Source organism: Marmota flaviventris, chromosome 18 (genome assembly GCF_047511675.1).
Source record: "Marmota flaviventris isolate mMarFla1 chromosome 18, mMarFla1.hap1, whole genome shotgun sequence".
NCBI lineage: Eukaryota > Metazoa > Chordata > Mammalia > Rodentia > Sciuridae > Marmota > Marmota flaviventris.
The window spans coordinates 44,753,389-44,775,242 of NC_092515.1; positions in this window are offsets into that span (position 1 = coordinate 44,753,389).

Consider the following 21,854-nt stretch of genomic DNA (forward strand, 5'->3'; position numbering starts at 1 on the left):
GGCAGGCTAGCTTTATGAAGTAAAGAGGTTTATTTAGCTCACAGTTTGGAAAGTTAAAAGATCAGACAGCCCCATATGCTCAGCTCTGGTAAGGACCTAATGGCATCATAATAATAGCCCATATGGGAGCAAGAAATCACATTGCAAAACAAGAAGCCAAAGAGTGACTCAGGGATTAGACTCACTCTTACAACAATTTACTCTTGTTAGCACTTGGAGGTTCTATAAAAACTACCTTAAATCCCTTCCAAGAAAATCTCCCCCAGTGATATAAGGAACTTTCACAAGGTCCCACCTCCTCAAGTCACTCCCACCAGCACACCGGGGAACCAGTCAAAGAATAACACAGAAGGGAACTTGGGAGTGAATTTCAGATGTTGACATTCACATGCATCTAAAATAATTAAGAGTTCAGTATGGATTTGGCCGGGACATAGCAACCACTGAAATAGCCCACAAAGGGATGACTAAGCCCCAGAGACTTAGGAGTCCAAACAAGAAGTCAGAGGGACGAGCTAGAAGGGGAGTCTGGGACTCACAGACTAGACTGCTATTCCCAGAAGATCTGTTGTCTGCAGGCTGTCAGCTGCTTCTCAGCCCATGTATATATGGTAGGAGGAAAAGAGACATGCAATATACTCATGAAATATACTCCTCATCTTTAAGGAAGAAGCACAAGAAAGAGAAGACTATGGTCCAGGAAAGAAAGAAGCACAGTCTGGGGTAACAGAAAGAAGTGCCAGAAATACCTACCACATATAAATTTACTGAGTGAAAAAAAAGGTTTTTCAAATCGCTGGAGAATAGATAAACTATTTAATAAAGGATATTGGATAAATCGGCTACCTTTTGCAAAGAAAGAGATGATAGATGATTAATGGATAGATACTGAACAAACATACATACACACATCATAGATTTCTATCTCACTCCACACATAAAAGTAAAATTCCAGCAGATTAAAAATATAACCATATAACCACTGGAGAGAAATAGAGGAAAATTATTATGACTGAGGGTAAAGAAAATCTTTTTTTAAAAAAGATGTTACAGGAAACCCAGAAGCCATTAAAAAGGGATGGGAATTGACAGATCTAGGCTACATAAAATCTTAAACCTTTTCCTTGTTAAAAGAAATACCAGACTAAGGAGACACATTTCCAACCCGAAAAGAACTGGCATCCATAATACGTTGAAAGATCCTATAAGTAAACAATAAAAAGACAAGCGCTCAACTTTAAATAAGTCAAAGTTCAAATAAGCCATTCACAAAAGAAAAATGGTAAAGACCTTCTCAATCTCTTTGGTGAGCAAATAAACTATAGACTCAACAATCTTTTTCCCATAGGAGTGAAAATGGGTCACAAGGATGTGGGAACACAGTGCTCTTGCGTTTTCATGGTGGAAGCCGAAATGGATACAACCTTTTCATGTGACAATTACCTAATATCTATTGGAAAGCGTACTTCCTGGCCTTGCATTCTATTCCTATGACTTTCTCATTCAAAAATATTCCCTCATATACTCAGAAACAGTGCTCACTGATTCATAAATGCTGAAAATTGGGGGAATATGTTTTTTTATTGCATTCATCGTGGTAAAACCATATAATACGATATTACCAAACCAATAGAAAGGATGAGTTGGATCTAAATAAAAATGATGGGAAACAATGTCCACAACACGAATATACACTACCTGGCACTTCCTATTGGAAGTCAAGACTGTGGGCTTCCTACATAACCACTTCTATAGCCTGTCCATGTCTTCTTTCTTCCACAGAAGCAATGATGGTTCTCCAGACCCGAGAGATGACAGAATTTAAATATTTCCCTGAGACTTTCAAGAGGAATCTATTGCACTTTATATATGTAACAATTTCAGAGTGACATACCATTATACCACCAATATGATGACTGAAAGTCAGAAAGAAATTGTTTTTGTATTTGATCTTTCCATTCTTCTATTTAAAAAAAATATTTCTTTAGTTGTTAATGGACATGTATTTATTTATTTATATGTGGTGCTGAGAATCCAACCCAGTACCTCACCCATGCTAGGCAAGTGCTCTACCACTGCGCTACAACCCAGCCCCCATATTCTCCCATTTTTATAGTTGTTCTGTACAGTACACACCATTGCACCATGGAGCCCTCTCCTGTTTTTTGTTGTTAGTTCTGCAGGTAATCATATATTTAATGCTTATCACAAGTCCTTTTGTTCACATCCTTCTAGTTGTCTGGGTATTCTGAAGTTCATTTGCTAGTAGATTCCTCTTGAAAGTCTCAGGGGAAACATTCCTGAGTTCTTGCTTACAGATATGTTTGTTCCCTTATATACCTAAATGTCAGTGTTGAAGAACATAAAATCCTTGGCTCATACAGTCTTTCCTCAAGTACATTAAACATGTTACTCCATTTTCTCCTTTAATGAAGCATCACTTTATAAAACTCTCAATGATCTCATTCTATTTCCCTTTAAAATCACTAGTTCTGTGGACCTGGATGACCAATGGATTTTTTTTCTTTATGGTTCAATAATTTTACTAGACTCTGTCTTGCAGTTGGTTGTTTTGTATCAATATTCTCAGCGCCAGAGTAAACCCTTCAATGTGGAATTTTAACTTATACACTGTTGGTGGGATTGTGAATCAGCATAACCATTATGGAAATCACTATGGAAGTTCCTCAAAAGCTAGAAATGGAACCACCCTATTAATCCCAAAGAATTAAAGTCAGCATGCTATAGTAGTAATACATGCATACCCATGTTTTCAACAGCACAATAGCAAAGTTATGGAAATAGCCTAGGTGTTCATCAACAGATGAATGAATAAAATATGGTACACATACTCAAAGAAGAATGAAATTGAGTCACTTGTAGGAAAATGGATGGAATTGAGAGTATTATGCTAAGCAAAATAACTCAAACTCAGAAAGTGAAGGGTGGTATGTTTTCTCTCGTATGCAGAAACTAGAAAAATAAAAGTGGGGGTGTCTCACAGAAATAGAAGGGAGACCAGTAGAGCAGAAAAAGGGGAGAAGGAGAGGGAGGAAAGGAGGGAAAGGGGAAGAAGTGGAGAGTGAAATTGGCCAATATGTCAAAATGAATTCCACTATTACCTATAATTGTAATGCAAAAAAAAATTAATGTGGAATTCTTAATTGCAATCTATTTCAGGATAGTTTTCTTGACTTATACCTTTGGTCATTGTTTTGCCCTTTTGGTTTTCTTCTTCGGGGGCTCCTGTTGTCTATGTGTTCGATTTGTCTTTGCTTATCTGTAGTATTTGTCTCTTTCTCTTAAAACATTGTTTTCCTATTTTCATTTCCTTTTTGAAAAAATTTTCTCCTCTTCACTCTTTATTTCTACCAGGAACTTGGAGTGTTTGCCTAGTCTTCTGTCCCTTCCAGTGTACTCTTTTTTATTTATAATTCTTTCCTGAGTTGTGTCACCTGATTCCTGAGTTTCTCTAGTTCTAATCCGTGATCTTCTTTCCTACCTGGAACCATACTGTCTTTCATTCATTTATAATAGGACATTATATTTGTGTTCTCTTTTCTGGCACACTGTCTGTAAAAAAGGCTATTTTGCTCCTCATTCTCTTGTTCCCTTATAATAACATTGTGTTAGAGTCGCTCTTGATTCTTTCTTGTGGCTCATTTTTATGTGAAACTAATTTTCCTGGCTTTTTAGGAGGTATTGTCCAGAAGTTAGAAACACTGATTTCACAGGGCTCCTTTTTCTATTGCTTTTGTGAGAAGTTCAAAAACACGTGGCTTGATTTCTGAGACTTCTTGGACCTGCTCTTATCTGGGCTTTATCTTTCCTTTTCTCTCCTGCCAGTGTCTTGCTCCGTTTTGATTTACAAAGAGCAGTTTCTCCTGAGTGTGGGATCCTGTCCTGGAATGGCCTCTCAGGTAGTTAGTTTCAAGAGCCAGGTAAGGGAAGCCCCATAGCTCCCCTTGCGCCCTCCCTCTGTCAACTTGAGCCAAGTGGCTCCAGCTTCCGCTTGTCTCCTTCCTTCACTCCCTAGTCTCCCGTTGCCGTTATGAAACCATGTGATTGTTTTCTAGTTCAGGAAACTGGAGCTTAGGAAGGTGAGGCCATTTTTCTGAATTAGGAAGTAGCCCCAGTCTGGGCTCCCCTTGGGTAGTAGGGCTCCCTGTGTGTGGTAGCTCTTTGAGAGACACAGGTGACTCTCCAATATCTGCAGTGGGACAGATGTCAGTGTGAGAGAGACCGGTGACACAGAGCAAGAAGATGCAGAGAGAATGTTTCCCCAGATGCAAAACAGGACGCATGCGCGCAGCAAGGAGGTCCTCAAGTTTCAGCATGGAGACAACTTGACCTTCACCAGAGGTAGGAGGGAACGGTGGTTAATAGTCCAGCCCAAGGAGCAAGCAAGTGGATCTGCCACTTAGTTGTCCTTGGGAATTTCCCCCACCCTCTCTGTGCCTGTTTTCTCAAGCCCAGATTGGACAGAATGAGTTAATGCACAGAGTTATGTTGCAGATTCATTAAGTTCATGTACATAAATCACAGAGGACATTGCCCGGCACCTGATAAGTGCCTAACAATCTGAGGGATCATTATTAATAAAGGATGGGGTTGGAGAGAGGGCCAGAATCTTCTGGGGTGGGGTTTCATGTCTCCTCTCACTGCATCCCTGATGCATACAGCAGCTGACAGTGCTCCTTGTCCCCATGCTGGCACCAGAGAAAGCACCAGCCTCATCATAGCATCCAGGCCAATCGGGAAGGAGATGCTGGCTAAGGAATCAGCACTCAGAAAAACTATTTCCTTCTAGACCTTGGTACATTCTCACTGGGTTTATTCTAGATTTCCTCCCTCACCACCACCACCACCCACTACCCACACTTAGCCTTCTAATAAAAGTCCAAAATTCCCTAGACAGGATGAGGGGAAAATCAAGTCTGTCTACTTCCCAGGGAATTGGTGGCAAACCCCAACTGGAAGCATCAACCCCACTAGCAATTGTTGGGAAAGTTCTGGACTGAGGCTACGAGGATCACTGAGATTTCCTCACTCCTTGGGGAGAACATCAGGACTTCCCAGCCTCCAGGGCACCCTGCAGACCCTTACCCAAAGGCACACCTGGCCAAGGTGTGGATGATGCTAGAACTGAGTTTGCTACGTGTTAACAAAAGACACTTGACCTTTAACTAAACAAGTGCCTTTCTAATGGTGGACTCTCAGGTACCTTGGCAGGTGGATGAAAAATGGTTGCCAATAACCTTTGCCACTCATTAACTTGAGCCCAGGTTCCTAAGCAACAGGAGGGATGAGGTGTGGTCTAGGCAGGAACCTCAGCAGAGACAGGGCAGAGGTCACATGCTGGGAGCCTCAGGGGCCAGATCAATCTGATGAGAGTGAGAGGTTACAGGAACCTCAAATGTGAGACAAGCAAATGTCACGACCACTGAGAACAGAACAAAGATGTCTCAATTACAGAAGGGAGCAGCCTGCACCCCCTTCTGTAACTGCAAACAACCAAAGGCAGGACACCGGCCAGCAGGAATAAGGCAAAGGTCTTGCTCCCAGAGGTGAATGCCCCCCAGGGAAATAGCAGGCAGCCAGAACGAACTCCCTGGGGGAGGAGGAGGATAGAGAATGTTAGAGGTGGACAGACCCCGGGGCAGAGGGACTCTAACAGGCAGCACAACCTCACAGCCACACATTGAGCACATTCCACGTGGCCTAAAATGGTGTTAACATGGACACACCCCCATATTCTACAATAGTGGTGGTATCCCCATTTATGAGACAAAGATACTCATACTCAAAGAGGTCAAGGGACATGCCAATGGCCACATCATAAGCAAATCAGTGGGTGGCAAATTCAAATCTAATCCTTTCTTCTCCAGAAACTTCACTCTTCATTATTGGACCTAACTCCCACTCTGTCACCGACTGACTGCATGACCTTGTGCTGACTACTTAGTCTCTCTGAATGTAAGTCTCTCCTCGTTTCAGAAACGGACTTCTTTCGGGGCAGCAAGCTTTGTGTCTAGCACGGTGCCTGGTACATGGAAAACCTGAGCATATGTGTGCCAGCTTCCCGTCATCCATCATCAGCTGTCATCTGTGAATAATCTTTCAAGCAACCATTAATCTGCTGCCACCACCCCCCCCCATCTTACCTGCCTCGTCCTCTTCATTAAATCTATAGAAACTGTCTCGTGGAAAGAGTTATATGGCATTTGTGGGAAATGCATGGGGAAAGATTACAGTTTCATCAATGGAGTCCAACGACTTCCTCCATGACATTTTAGAGTAGCCAAGAAATCTGCTTTTCCTAGAGAGTCAAATGACATTTGCAGAATTATGTTGTCTGTCTTACTGCAGGAAGATGATCCGTCTAACTCTTGAACATTTGACAGTCAGTAAGTCTCAAAGGGGGACCAGTTGAAAGGTAAACCCCCTTCCCCATGGCCTCCAAAGCCTTGCCTGGGAGTCACATGGGGAACCAGCCTGCAGGGAGGATGTCAGAGGGAGATGGGGTCCAGAGTACCATCACTGATGGGTCCCATCTTAGACTTCAAGAGCCTGGGGGACTAGCTGAGCTAGTCTATCCCTATCTTTTTATTTCACAGATGGGAAAACTGAGACCCAGGCAGGGGAAATGACTACTAAGCCCCAAAACTCCAACCCGAGACCCCAACTCCTACCCTGGCACATCCAGCAGCCTGTCCTTTGGGAACTGGGCATTGCCCTATCATCAGAAGCAAATCCTACTCTAGCACTGATGAGTGGAATCCTGGACCCTCTGCAGGTACTATTAGCCTCAGTTTCCTGATATGTTAAAATAGAAATGCCAGAGTCCATCTCCCAGGATTGGACCAGATGAGGGTGTGAACAGAACTGTTATAATTCTAGCCCACAGTAAGCACCCAAATGGATGCTCTTCTTGTCTTCACCTAGAAGCAGACCTTGGCATCGGATTTAAATGCAAGTCATTTATTTCAATCATAAACCCAAAAGGTACCCATAAGAGGAGTGGGGAGATTCTGCCTAATTGCAGAATTATGTTGTCTTTCTTATTGCAGGAAGATACTCCATCTAACCCTTGGGCATCTGACAGTCAATAAACCTCAAAAGAGGACCAGCTGAAAGGGAAGAAAACCAGAAGAGGGAGGAAGTCAAAATACACCCAGCATTAATGGTCTAGCAGGACTTTATCCCACTAGTGAGCTCTGGGGGGCAGCACAGAGCACACCTTGAAGTTTCCTATCTACACACATGCCAGGGTCCAGCAAGCTAGTCTATCTGTCCTCCAGCTGTCACCCTTTACTGGCTGAGGCAGCTCCTGGGGCTTCACCTCTCCAGAACTTTCTGCCTGCCCTGAACACAAGCTGAGGGAGCCACGGGAAGCTCTTGGAAGGGTAGTCACAGATGCATACAGTAGGCAGCCATCAGGGTCATAAGGACAATGGGTGCTATGAAAGATGAGGAAGGGTCCTGAGAGCGGCTACCACAGCCCACCACTCAGAGCCAACCACTAGAGCAGTTAGTTTGTTCTCTTCTCTCAATGATTTTTCCAAGTGGTAGTTTGTTGCAATTTCTTGAATAATAAACAAATAAATTTAGAAGAATTGGTGGATTTAGCTATAGGTCCTCTGGGACAGTTGGTCCTGAGGTTATAATTAATATTCATCATGAATTTCCCCCATTAAAGGCTTGTTTAGATATTAGGTGTCCCCAAAAGTTCAAATGTGAGACAATGCAATCAGTGCATTAATCCCCTGTTGGGGATTAACTGAGTGGTATCTGAAGGTGGGTAGGGTGTGGCTGAAGGAGGTGGGCACTGGGGGAGTGACTGGGTATTCATTTTGTATCTCGTAGGTGGAGGCTCGCTCTCTCTCTCTCTTTCTGCTTCTTGGTGGACATGTTCTGACCTGCTTTCCTCTGCCATTCTCTTCCACCATGATGTTATGCCTCACCTCCATCTTCAAGGAACGGAGCCAGTTGTCTGTGGACTGAGACCTCTGAAACCATGAGACACCAAATAAACTTTTCCTCCTCTAACTTGTTGTTGTCAAGTCTTTTAGTCACAGCAACAACAACAGCAAAAAAAACAAAGCTGTTGAAAACAAGGCTGAAGTGTGTCACCTGCAAAATCCATATGTTGAAGTTCTGACCCTGGGTACCACAGAATGACCGCATTTGGAGACGGGGTCTTTTAAAGAGTAATTAAGGTAAAGTGAGGTCCTTAGGGTAGGCCCTAATTCAATAGGACTGGCATTCTGATAAGAACAGGAAATATGGACATAGTAGATACAGAGAGAAGATCACATGAAGACACAGTGAGAAGATGGCCAGAGATAAGCCCTCAGAAGACACCAACCTCACCAACACCTTGATCTTGGACTCTCCAAAATGGTTAGATGATCAAATTCTATTGTTGAAGCCACCCAGTCGGTGGCAATGTGTTCCATCACCTCTAGAAAACTAAGGTACCCCTGTGTCACCCTTTCTGACATCTCCCTGGCCGGTCTTCTTTTGGTTTGCCTCTTGCCAAACTTTCACTCCTAAGGATCTGAGTCCCAGGTACCATGCCTGGTTCTTGGGCACCTCCAAGCTTGAAAGCTTCAAGAGGGACCCCAGTGTGTCCCCTCAATTCTGGATATACTCTTTCCCACCCACATTGCCTAGCAACAAACCTGCTGCTTTATGATGATCAGTCTCCCCCACCCCACACCAGTGTTTTAACTCCCTTCTCCAGGTGCAGGGTACAAGCATGAGGAGCCTGACATGTCCAGGCAAAGATGATGACTGCAGAGACACCCCTGCCACACCTCCTGGCGACCAGCACCTGTGATCAGTACAGCCTAAAGTAATAGGGATGGAAAATACAAATCCCCAGAGTGAGGAGGATTTGGTCCCCCTCACCACAGAGTAGTGGCGAGAGGACCCACTTCCACCCCCACCCTTGTTCCCACTCCGGGTTGCTATGTCACCCCATGCTGGGACACGACCACCCTCCACTTATCACTGGGCCTCACAAGTTTTGTGTCAGTGCCCAAGGGCAATCCAGAGGTCCACCTCCCCCTTGTCTGCAGGCACCTCATGGATTGGGTTCAGAGAGGGAATCAACAGCCTGAGCTGTCATCTGATCCAGAACAGCATTTGGCACCTTAAATAAAATATATACCAAAAATAAAAGCTGGGAGTGATAGGTACCTAATGAACGATCAATGTGCTTTTCACAGGAAACAGCCCTGCCCCCCTCGTGCTGGAAGCTTGGGCTCATCCATCCAGACCCAGCCCTGTCCCCAGCGCCTCTCTGAGCCTTCCTCTGACCCAAACAGTTATGGAGAATTGACTTTTCTGTCTCAAGGTGACTAGAGCACATTGTCCCCTTTGGTCTGTGAGAGCTACCTGGGGGGGTGCGGACAAAGCCGATGGAGGTGGTTAGGGAAGCTGCCTTTTGACACTTAGCACACAGGGCAGATCTGAGGCTTGAACAAAAGCCATTTCTACCCAGCAGCCCTGGCTCCTCGGCAGAGAAGTGACCAAAAAGTAACCCCTAGGCAGAGAGAGAGGGGACCAATCCACACTTCTATGCAGAAGAAGGTGAAGTGCTCAGAGTAGAGTCCATGGGAGCACTCCCCCTCCCACCTGCCCCTGTGCCTGGGTCCCCTTCCCCTGTCCCCAAACATAGCCCCAACCCCAAAACAAAGAAAGCAGCAAGAAAGCTGGCTCTAAAGTCAGCTGTCACTGTCACAGGCCCCACAGGTGGTGTTCAGTATGCCAAGTTAAAAGAGGCTTTCAGGAAATGGGTGTTTGCTGCGGACCCACAGCCAAGATTCTCTGCCTGTTTTGATAACATATCTTTGAGGCAGTGATGGCAGGGAGGTCCGCTGGGGTGGCATTGACAATTATAAGCAGTTCGATGAAGTGTCATCTGCCAGGAACGCTCACCAGGGAACGGAAAAGAGCTGCTTCAGAGTGCCAGGATGTCACGCGCCCCATGGATTCCCAGCCACTGGGTGGCGGGGCCGCAGGAGACCTTTGAAAACACAAAACGCTCTTTCCATACAAAGCCTGGCCTCTGCTCTTGGTGGCCCTGGATGAAAGGACAGAAGAGCTTTCCATTGATTCTTACATCCTGCCTTGTTTAATGGCTTCCACGGATCCCACTGCTTAACTGTCTTATGGCCAAAGTAGAAGACAAACAGGGCTCTAAGAGGTGCTTAGAAGTTGGCGGGGAGGACTGGAATCCTGGGGCTGGCATTGAGTTAGAACTTGGTGCATTTCACTGTGAAGGGTCTCAGGCCTGGAAGCTTGGATTGAGAAGGGGTACGTGGGGTCGTCTGCACCTGCCTACAGCTGGTTTCCAAATTCGAAGGGTTTGGAAGGAAAGAACACACTGCAAGGAGAAGCCAGTGTATCTGGGGGGACTGATAGACGTGATTATAAGCCCTTAGTATAATGGGGGAAGGCTGGGTTTGGGTTTCAGGCAGGCGTGGACACAGGTTTCTCTCTCTACTGCTGATGACTGTGTGTCTCTGTGTTAGTGACTATCCCTTTCTGAGCGTTAGATCCTCTTCTGCCAACAGGGAGGAGCAATGCCTGTCTCACAGGAGCAGCGTGTGTCTTACATCAGGTTCCCCAAAAGCAGACCCTCAGATGAAGATCTGGATCAAGATGATTTTGTAAGAGGCATTCTCGGGAAAACCAGTATAGAGAAAAGAAAGGGAATCAGGAAGAAAGATCAGGTGAGAGTCCTGCACCAAGGCTTTTGAGGGGCCCAGAGACCTGCAGCCAGAACAACACCCGGAAATGCATGACTTGGGGTCCACCTAGACCTATGAAGTCCAAACCTGCATTTTAACAAGACGGGGCAATGAACAGCACCGTAAGCCTCAGAGATGCCCCATTGGAAGGACGGTCCTCTGAAGGGCGGCCCTGAGGCGGAGTAGAGGGGTGGGCATTCATTCCCAGGTAGCCCAGCTCCCTGGTCTGGCCCAGGGCAGCCCCCAAGGACCAGAAGGCCGGCGCTGGCTGCTGCAAGGGAAAGCACAGAGGTGAGCACGTGAAGTAGTGTCCCTGAGGACCAGGCAGGGCACTGACCACAAGTGCCACTGTGTGGCACTAAAGAGAGAAGAACAAAGCCCTCAGCTGGCTTAGGACCTCAGTTTCCATTGGTTCCTGCCTTTGTCCCCACCCCCTCACCCCCATTCCTCACAGCCTCCCCCTCCTTCCGTTCCTGAGTATCCACTGGTCAGACAGAGCCCAGCCAAGCTCCTGCTCACCCCATCTCCTCCCGCTGCGGGTCGCGGGGTGGCTTCTCCTGGCCCTGCAGGGGGTTCTTCTCCAAGACCTCGTTCCCATGCTTGTGTCCAATTCTCTGCAACTTGTCCCTGCTCCCTCAGTGCCTGGGACACCCTCTCTTGCCCACCTGCCTGCAGGCTTGGGATGGGAAGCCCAGGAAAGAGGTCCCTCAGGAGGAAGGTGATGTGGCTTGGAAGGTGATGGGGGAAGAGGATCCCCATTAATGTGCCATGAATTCGGTTTGGGTTCTGCCCCCTCCCCAGCTGCCTCGGCTGGTGTCACCCAGGCTTGGCCACACACCTGACCTGAGCTGGTCTGGGGGGATAGAGCACAGGTGTCACTTCAGCTCTGTCCAGCAGGGGGCACTGGCGCTATCACACCCTCTGCTCCTCCCCCACTCCTTGCCCTCACTTTTACCTCAATTTCCCCACCTTCATGCAGTTTCCCTCGGAGACTAGTGGCCTGCTCTTGAGGCTCAACCTGCTGGCCCTGGGCCTCACCTCTCACTGTTCCCCTGACCCCACACTCTAGGCTGGATCCTGTTCTCCAGACCCCCATGCTGGGCAGAACTTCCTCCCTCAGAAGTGGACATGGTCTGAAATAACCTACTGCCTGACCCCGGCCCCACTCGGGCATTAAGGCACTTCCTTGGGCATGACCCTGGCCTGAGTTCCATCCCAGAGACAGAACACACACATCCTGATACTTTGCCCCCAACCAGCACATCTGGACCCACTTAGTCACACACAGCATCCAGGCCCTGTCCACCCTGGGTCTCAGGGTATGAATCCAGAATGTGGAACAGAAGCTCTGGATTCAGGCTCAGGTGCTGCCTCTACCTGGGTGTGCGGATGGACACTCAGTGAGGGTAAGAGGATGCTGTGAAGTGACAGTGGTGTTTTTCTGCAGGGCATCCGTGTCCACTGCAGATGGGACCATCAATCAGCCATCCCTGCTTCCTGGCAGGAGGTGCTCACCTGACCCAGATGAGGCTTCAGACTCATCCTCTCAGGAAATTATAACCAGAGCAGTAGAACCCAAGACGTGAAGCCAACCTGCTGCATCCATTCCTCCCACCAGAGACAGCCTAATATCCACTGGCTAAGTCCTCAGATGCTGTGGCTTCTATCCACTCCAGAGAAGTTCTCAAGTTTTCTCTTTGCTTTGGGAATACCCCCCCACCTCCTCCCAATGCACCTTGAAGATAGAATTAACTATAATGAGAATCTGCTGCTTCAGCCCAAGAACCCTACCTAACATATCACATCTCATCCTCCCCATTTTCCAGATGAAAGACCTGAGGACCAAGAGAGGCTGGGCTAGCTGTAGGTTCTAGATCCACTCAGTTCTAGGATCAGAGCTTGACTGAACTCCACGCCTGCACATCACACCAGTCTCAACCACAGACATTTGGGAAGACAGCATTGTAGAAATCATGTCCCTGTGGAAAAGTCAACGCATAAAAAGACAGACTGAAAGTACTAATCCCATTTGTTTGGAGTCGGTGCAGGGCCCTAAGCAGTCAGTACAAAGGCACCAACAACGGTTAAAATCTTACAGCTCTGCACTCAAGCTGAACCTGTGACAAACTGGCCTGTGACCCCTAAAGAGGGAACCATGAAATTGGAGGAGATGATCCCTTTTTTCTTTTCTAAGGAATATTTGTGACAATTGTATATAATTTTCAAGGTTAATGGCCTCTTGATTCACAATAATGAAAGTCTCGTTTATCTACATATTAGTGTCCTGAAGCCAGATTCATTTACATAATCATAAATTGCATTTCAACTGTCCTCAGCAGCTTGTTCCCTATTTGATGAAAACGTAAATGGTAATTTTATTTGGGCTCAATTGCAGACATACTGCACTTATGCAGCATCAGAAAATAACATTTTAATCTAACCAGCGACTTGGGTCCATTACAATGAAATAAGAATATTGGTTAAAACACCAACTCGGTTCCCCAGATGTCTTCGAAGGCCCCCATCATTTTCATATCATTGCTCAGTTGGTTTTAATTGTATTTACTCAAAGCTGGGGAAAAAAAAAAAGAAAACTAAGACTTCAGGATGAAAATGTCCTTTAGACTTCAAGGCACAGTGGCCTGAGGATCATAAGATGGCAAGGAGGGGTGACAGCCACAGGGAACTGAGAGCTGGTAAGGAAACCCTATGGCTTTGGCACATCGTGGGCCAATCCAGCATAAGTCAACTGAGACAGGTGTCAAGCACAGCCTGATCCCACATCACAACCTCTCCCTACCCTTCCCCCTTCCTGGATGTCAACACACTGGGTCTCGCAGGGCTGAGCCCTGCTGTCAACTGCCAGGCTCTGGGCAAGGCACAGAAGAGCCCCAGACATGCATAAAATCCTGCCCTGTCCCCACAGGCGGGAAGAGTGAGCTAGACACAAATTGCCACCAGACAAGGAAGAGGCTGCCCAAAGAGCCTTCCTTTGCAGATGCTCCTAGGGCTGGAACGCTGCCTTCTGCACACTGGGGGTCAAGCTGGTCTGGCAAAGGAGGACACTGAGGCTCAGAGCGGTGAAGTGCTCTCTCAAGTTCACCAGCTAGTGCCAGAGTCAAGACGCCATGCAGGAGAGACGGGCAGAGTCTTAAATGTTCACCAGGAATGTCTCACTCCAGTTCTCAGGAGGCAGAAAAGAGAGCAAGTTGGAAGTGTGGCAGGCGCAGAGCCGCAGTGGGATTCCCTGTGACATCACCCTTGGCCACTGCCACAGCAGTGAGCATGAGCGAGCTCCTGGGTACCTACAGCTCCCACCTCGGCTGGCGGCTGCAAGATGTGTGAAAGCTGAAGTGAGGAAGGTGGGTCTCACCTGCAGTGTCTGCAGGACACCTGGCTGCACCTCTCTGGGCCCTTGGGAAGCCCAACTGACTCTCGCGCATCAAGGCTCCGTCTGACAGCTGCATTCTGCACACTGTGGGTCACAGCAGTCTGACCTGTACCCGGGAGCACTGGAGAGAAAATGGCTTGACTGAACTCCACGCCAGAGATGAATGATCTCAGCTGTTTTCAGGGATAGAAGTGGCTAGCAAGACCAGAGATTTCTTCAGGCATGGGGCTGGCCAAGGTAGGGACAGGTGATACATTTGTTCCTGGAGACTCTGGGCAGGATGTCAAGCCCTTTGGGAAAGGACTCTCAGATACTACAGTTCTCTGGTGACCAGGGATGGGCAGAGGACCAGGAGATGCCACACAAGCAAATTATAGAATGGAGCAGTCCCACAATGGCCGACTTGCTCCAGAGCCCCTCCACCCTATGACAGGGGGGCACAATGTTCTTATTACAAGCAGCACATGCCGGGCATCATTCCTGGTTCAGACATTGCTCTGAAAGGTGGTCTTTCTCAAACACAGTCTCGGGGTGAGGGGCATTAAAACTGCAGAGAAAGACCCTTCCCCTGCCCCTCTGAATCTCTTCTTGATTAAAAATTTCCCAGGGGGCTCCAGGGACCAGGATGCAAAAGCGGCTTTTTGTCTCCTCTGGCCCATCCAAGAGCCAGGACTTGGAACCTCAACCAGATTCCTAGGCCTCTTGGTCCAGGAAATGCCTCTGAACTCCCTCTCAAGGGCATCTTAGACACTGACTTTAAGATAACAGCCAGAAGATTGGACTGAAGCCACATTCTAGAAGGAGGACTCTGCTGTAATTTACTCTCCAGGACTTACAGGCAAATATTTGCTAGAAGAGTGATGCAGGACACTCCGTGGTTTCTGATCTCCAGCTTCTCCCTTCTGAGGATTAGTAATGACCTTGCCCAGGACAGCTGAGGACATACCCTTCAAGCTGGTCTGGCCTCAAGTTTCTGAATACATATTATTGTTCTTGGAACAAATCCTGCCCTGGGAGGTATGCTTACTCCTGAGCCCCTGGATCCTGAATATTTATTTGCTTGTCTAGTTCTCAGGGCAGATTCCAGGGACCTCCTGGTCACAGTGAGGTGGCTTTGGAGCAGGCCACATTCCTCTGTATCTGAATCTGTGTTCTCTCCTGGATACCAGGCACCAGGGCTCTGCATACTAACCTTGGAGGCCAAACCAAAACATGTGCAGGCTGTGCTACTTCCTGTGTGACATCATTCAGCATGCCCAGCCAGCAGTAACTCAGGGCTGATGTTAAGTAGTGAGTTCCCTGTCACTGGAGACATCCAAGCAGATGTCCATCTCTTGTGCATCAGGAATGCCCCAGCCAGTAGCCATCAACTAAGTTAACACTGGGCCTCTGGACCCCTGAAATCCTTCCAGTTCAAGGGGTGTTTGCCTCTGTGAATTTCAAATTTGACTTCCACGATTGCATCTTTAAAAATATCCAAATTCTGCCTGCACAAGCACTCTACTACTCGGACTGGTTTTGCACAAAGTGGCAAAATATAATTTAAATATCTCCTAAGTGTCAGCGCCACGAGAAAGAAAAACAAATTAATCAACAAAGAATCCCTTTTCAATGGTTTTCAAGCCAGCTTGTGGCTGTCACCAAACCACAGGTGAAATGCTAATAAAATTCAGCTGGCAACCGCAGCATCATGATTTAAATACCCTGTATTGTTCCAAAGAAACATACACATAATATATTTGCACGTCTGGCCTTTGTAATGAGTGTGAACTTTTTTGAAAGGAAACCATCAGAGATAGCAGAGGTCTTCTGAGGCACAAAGTGAGGTGGAATGACTGTCTTGTTGCAGAGGGAGTGAGCCACCAGCCTAAAGGTGAGTGCGAAAGCCTTCTTGGAGGAATCTGGCAAGATGGATGCAGCAGGAGGGGGCCGGGGAGAAGAGGCAACCGGAAAACTACCGTAATGAAGTCATTTCCCATTTTTTAGCCTAATTTGAAGAGACAAGGCTGTGGGACCTCGCTCCAGTTGTGCATACTGAGTGTGAGTTGCAACAGGAGGAGCCGTGTGCAAGGCAGACCAGTCCCAGAGGCCAGGAGAGGACCCCCAGCTTCTCAGCACAGCTCTGCACCATGTGAGACGCCTCGTCTCTCCCAAATGTCAGGCATCTTTCTGTGCTATGATGTTTTTGTTGTTGTTGTTGTTGTTGTGTTTTTTGTTTTTGCATATTCTATCCACCATTCTTTCGTCATGGGCCTCAAACTTGCTCCAAACCCAGATGGATTCATAAGTTACCTCCTCCGTGATCTGCCATGCAATGTCCAGCGATCTCTGCTATAGATCTATAAACCTCCAAACCTGGGCAGAGCCCACATCTGGGCCCCACCCACATCTGGCCCCGCCTACAGTTGGCCCCGCCTACAGTTGGCCCCGCCTACAGTTGGCCCCGCCTACAGTTGGCCCCGCCCAGTCCTAGCACAGCCCTCCCTGCCCTGTATTTCAGGGCCTACCAACCACACAGGAAGCTCTCCAAGGACACATCATGCCACAGGCATTACTGATACAGCAGCAGAGGGGCTAGAACCCAGCCGATTCCCAGGGCCAATAAATGCTTGTGGAAAGAAGGTGGAAGACACTCAGAGGGAAGACACCACTTTATAAAGCCATTGTCCCCAGTATTTTGGCCACAATTTCTCCTTGAAAGTTCTCACTGGTTGGGTATGTAAAAGGATATGACCAAACCAATGGTTTTCTGAAAAATTCCAGAGATCTGAATAGGATGTTTCCAGTCTGAAAGGCGTGACCACCTGTGATGGGATCCAGGTTGAGCTCTGGATTCCGGCAGAATGCCACGTGGAGCCTAGTTGGCCGTCTTGCTGTATATGGCCTTAGGTAAGTTATGGCACCTTTGAGTCTGTTTCCTCAGTCAGGATGCAGAAATGGCTGTAACTCCTCCTTAGGGTTGTTGAAATGTTGTGATGAAATTGAGGGAGGCCAAGAGTCTCACTAAATGGCACGCTCTTCTCCTGTAGTCGGAATGTGTTTGTCTCACCACCACCAAAAAAAAAAAAAAAAAAAATCCCCATCTGTTGAAACCTGATTACCAACATGATGGTATTAAGAGGTGGAGAGATGGTTAGGTAATGGGGGCACAACCCTCATGGGTGGGATTAATCCCAGACAGAAGAGGCCCTGAGAGCTGCCTCTCTACTTCCTCCATGTGAAGACACACAAGAAGACTCCCATCTACAAAACAGAAAGGGATCCTCACCAGACACCAATTCCACCAGCTTCTTAATTCTGGACTTTCAAGCCTCCAGAACTAAGGAATAAATTTTTATTCTTTATAAGTTACCCAGTTTGTGGTATTTTGTTATAGCAACTGGAACAGACTAAGAAACCTTCCCTTGCAGAAATACCTACTGTGAGAGTACAGACAACTAGGCAAGTCAGTCTTCCCATCTGCAGAATAGACAGGCATGCTCTCAACTTACAGCACTACTCAAGCAACAAGCTTACATAAAAATATTAATATTCATCATGGTTTATTCAGTGTCATGTAAGTGTGAAATAGTCATCCCTTTCTTCCTAAACAATGTAGGAATTACCATCTGTCATTTCTAAGAGGATTAAGAGATTGTCACCCATTAAGGATGTGGCATTAGCAGAGGACACTGTTGCCTGTAGAAACAGTGTTTCCCCTGTGGGAGAAGCTGTATCTGTACTCTGATCTCTGCTGCCCAGTGGTCCTCAACCTGTATGTGCCATTCCCATGTTTTGGAACCAGGTGACCCCTAAGGTGTCTTCCAGGTGTGAGATTCTCCAGGGCTACAGGAAGAGAAGAGGGACCCATTATCACCGGAATAAGACTCCCTCTACACTCCTCAGAGGAAGGGGAGATGAAGGAGGGGAGAAATTGTGCCCATTGGAAACATGACAAAACTCAAAATCAGACTCACACCACTCTTAGAATTATATGCAGTGGAGTAAAAGTCCCAAGGTCTGCAGAAAAGAAAAAACTATGATCATATACTCTTGGGTAATAGTTCTCAGGGATTTCAAGGTTAAAGCAATGTTACATGCATCTCAGATTGCCTGATACACTACCAGATTCATCAAACTGTTCCAGAAATCATGATTGATCAGAGCCCCACTCACTCTCAAAAGCATTCCAGTGTATATGGTCATCCCATAACCCTCTCATGGCTACCAGGATCACCTGGGAGCTTTGTAAATGTCTTGATTAAATCGAAATCTGTGGGGGTGAGGTACAAGCCATTGGTAGTGTTTGGTTTTTTTAACTTGCCCCAATGATTTTAATGTGCAACCAACATTCAAGGTCACTGTCCTAAATGGAAGGCCTAACCCTCCCTGGTGGGCAAAGGTGAATAGGGTCAATGAAGAGTGATTGGCAGGTAGACCCCAACTATCCCTGAGCCACCTGCCCTTGGGGTAGCTGGAGCAGCAGAGGAGGGAACAGGACCCCACAGGTGGCCTGCTGTGCCCACTGGTCACTCTGTTTGTGTTGACTCAGGGCCTGCTCAGGAGAGGATTGGCAGCTCCACAGCAGCTCTCTTCGGGTGCCAGCTCGACAGTGAGCAGGTAATTAGTGTTCCTCCTGCTCCTGGAGAGAGGCAGTGAGAGAAGTCGCCTGTTTCACCTTGAAGCAAGAAGGAGAACCCAGAGAGACAGATTTTTCCACACATTTTGGAGAGGTTCTGCCAGAGAATTCCATTGAGACGCGTGGAGTCAGGTCCCTGGCACAGATCAGCCTCCGAGCCAGGACAGAAACGTGTCCTGTGCAGGGGGACCTCACGAGCAGATTGTCTTCAAAGGCTGCGTCCCCCCTAATCACTGCTGCAAAGTAAATCTCTGGCCTCTCACCTCACACCAGGGAGGTTCTTGAGAATAGAAGGGCCTGCCATCTCCTTGTCCCCGCCACAGAGAGCAGAGTCTGTCCCCAGGCAGCAACCCTGGGTTTTGAATCAGTTCCTCGGGTCTGGCACTTAACTCCTGATTGGAAAGCATTTCTTAGCAGATGGAAGCTGGAGAGAGGTCTCCTTCTGCAGAGGAGCACCGAACGTCCCCACAGCTGGAGCTGGAGAGGTTGGCAGCTCCCAGGTACCTTCTACTACTTCATACCTAGCGCTGCTTTGCAGTCTATACTCCTGAAAACCTCTCCAGTGATCTTTAGGAAAATCTATTCAGGAAATACTATTTGGGAAACTTCGATATATGTGGGAAAACTTTAATCACTTGCGGATTTAATCAGCACAATTTTGACTTATGAATAAGCAAGAAAGATATTGCCAAACACACACGCACGCACGAACACACACACTCTGGGTGTACTTCCACCAACAATATGACGCTCACTTGCACACACATCTCCAACATTTTCAAACCTTTTGATCTCTGCCCACCTATAAAATGAAAGGATTATTTCCATGTAATTTCAAATTGCATTTCTCATTGGGCAAGTTTTTCACATGCTTAAACAGCAGTTTTTACCTCTTTTCTGTGGCCTTTTTATATCCTTTGCCTGCTTTTCTTATTAATTTGTAGGAGTTCTTTATATATGAGAAAACCCAACCCTTCCTCTATGACATAACATGCGCACATCTTTCCAGTTTGATATTTGTTTACTGATTTTGCTTATGATGCATTTAACTAAGTCCATTTTAATGTAATTGGATGTGTTGATATTTCTTCTGTGGTTTCTGGTTTTGTGTCAGACATTAGAAAGTATGATTTATGAGAACTTAAACAGACAAAGCCAGACCAGAAATCATTCACCAGAAAAAATATCCAAAGAAAATTATGAGCTCACCTGTCCCTCTTTCTGCATGTAAAGAAGAGAAGGCTGAGAAACAGATCTTCCATTTTCAAGGATGGTACATGGTAGAGCTTCTCACCTGAGGGACTGATTCTCATAAAATGTCATAATCCAGAACTCCAAACTTCTGTATAATTAAATTCCTCAGCTTATTGAGGTCTTGCTTATTTCTGAACCATTCTGAAAAATCCTTCTAGGATGAGGGAGATTTCTGCCTACCAAACCAGCAGCCCCCAGGTCCATTGGGGTCTGCCAGGAAACTCCATTCTGGTAATAATTGCGTGATTCAAGTGAGACTATAGGTAAAGATACAGCTTTTCAGGTTCCTCAAGGAAAAGGCTTCACGGACTTAAATGAGATTTCTTTCACAGGTATCTAGATGCACTCATCTGTTTCCAAGGATTCCATTGCTTCTCTGTGTCCACAGAACCCTTCCTCACTAACCCCACCATATTAACCCTATCCCTGCAGTAAGGCTTTGGCCTCAGTTTACTGCTTGGTCTTCATGTACACCTCTGAGCCTGGATGAGGTACATCACACCTGCTCCTACGGATCCCTCACCATCTGTCTAGCCTTCTCCCTCCAACCAGTCCCAGACTCTGGGTCAGAGAAAAACCAGACTGGAAGCCCATGAAGAGATCCATATTCAGGAGGCAGGACTCTACCCAACAGACTCGGTCTCCAAAGGAGAGGTGAGGAATTTGTCCATAGCAAATGGGGCTGTGGTAGAGTAAGACTGGGGTTAAATGTGGGTCTCCTCTTGACCAATGGCATGGTCTTGGGGAAGTGACTCAGCCTCCCTGACCTCAGTTTCTTTAACTGTAGAATGGGGATAAGACCTTGTCTTAGCTGAACCCAGAGCATCAAACCAGAGACTCCCAAGAAGTAAAGCCCAGCTTTGGTCTCAACCCCAGCACCTGCAGGTCCCCCAAAGCCTCTGAACTCCATCCTATACCCCAAGCATGGTAACTGGACACCTTAAACTTTTTGAAAGTCCTGCAAACAGTGCTGATCCCTTTCCCAGTGTCCTTTACCCAGTCTCCAGGGCCCCCTCCTTGTTGCTCTGATCTCTCCCCCTCAAAAACCCCTGGCCATTCCTGAAGTTCACGTGGAGTATAGAAACACTGCCCCAAATCAGTCCTGTGTTGGAGACAGTACGGTTCCTAAACCAGAATGTGCATAGCCTGTGAGATCAATTATTGATGCAGGAGGAAGTCAGAGCTCAGAGAGAGGGTGAGACTCACCCAAGGTCAACAGCTGGTTGGCTGCCAAGACAAAGTGAGAGCCTCTGCTTGGACTCCCTGCCCAGTGCTCCCCACCAACCCGCTGTGACTCTGGACCAACTGTCTCCCACTTCCTTGGGGGAGTCTCCTGGTGAGAAGCCTGCTTTTTAATTCTATCTGGGATGAAAAGAGAACAGGTTGACTTTGTAATGTCATCAAATATTAAGCTTGATTTTTTTTTTTCCCAGCTACTGACATCCAAATTGCCAGTGAGCTTGAAAGCCCCAGTGGAGCCTGTTGGCTGGGCTAATAGAATCAGGGTTTGCAGAGGGAGGACAGGCAGCCCCTCTCCACCGCAGGAGGCAGGGAGCAGGGAGGCCTGCTGAGCGCAGTGACTGCCAGGAAGCCAGGACAGGGCACCCGCGGATAAAGACAGATGGGGGTAAGGGTCCTCCATTAAAATTTTAAACCACGAGCACTCCATGACCACGCACACTTGAAATGCCGTCCCTGGGAGATGGGAGCCAAGAGGCTGTTGAGGTTATTGTGTGAAGTTGCCAAAAATTGAAGACATAATGTATCACTTGTCCTTTTGAAATTTGTTGAAAGAAAAGTTCCTCGTGACATGGAACACACTGCGCAAATG